General features: G+C 36.9%; 1 long non-coding RNA gene across 1 annotated transcript in view; it reads right to left on the bottom strand.

The window, feature by feature from the left end:
• LOC107579805 (uncharacterized) overlaps nt 1–440 on the bottom strand; it is a 912-nt gene extending 472 nt beyond the window's left edge. Inside the window, exon 1 of the long non-coding RNA XR_001608535.1 lies at nt 296–440. This is a non-coding gene — a long non-coding RNA (uncharacterized lncRNA). The remainder of the gene's footprint in view (nt 1–295) is intronic.
• Between the last annotated feature and the right edge of the window lie 7 nt (nt 441–447).

Genomic DNA, 447 nt, shown 5'->3' with positions numbered 1-447 from the left:
TTACTTTTGAACAACTTGAGGTTGTCTGTAGGGAGATTAAACTCTATTTTAACTATTTTAGATTAAATAAATGCATTGATAGAGCAAATCATGCTTCACTTTTAAACGGTATGTTGGTATGCTAGGAAAAAAACCCTGACAGCATCAGCGGCATCTTTATTTCAGTCCATGTGTCTCGTCACAGTCATTTCTACTCTAGTTGAATTTTCTCAATTCGCTTTACACTTTACGCTTAATTTTCAATGTACTATTGAGTGGATTGAATTGATTGAATATATAAAATGAATAGCCTTACTCTGTTAGCAGCATCTCGCGCTTGCTCGATCAGCTCCTTTATCTTATTAATATTATCAGTCACGTTGTTCCCGACGCTAATCTCAGAATTGATCTCTTCTATTTTATCCAGCAGGGACGGGATGGAGCCGCTCAGATTTCTGACTGTCAGAC

Source organism: Sinocyclocheilus grahami, unplaced genomic scaffold (genome assembly GCF_001515645.1).
Source record: "Sinocyclocheilus grahami isolate Dianchi unplaced genomic scaffold, SAMN03320097.WGS_v1.1 scaffold20369.1, whole genome shotgun sequence".
In the NCBI taxonomy this organism is placed as follows: domain Eukaryota; kingdom Metazoa; phylum Chordata; class Actinopteri; order Cypriniformes; family Cyprinidae; genus Sinocyclocheilus; species Sinocyclocheilus grahami.
Note: the sequence above shows the minus strand (reverse complement) of the source record. Positions and strands in the feature narration are given on the sequence as shown.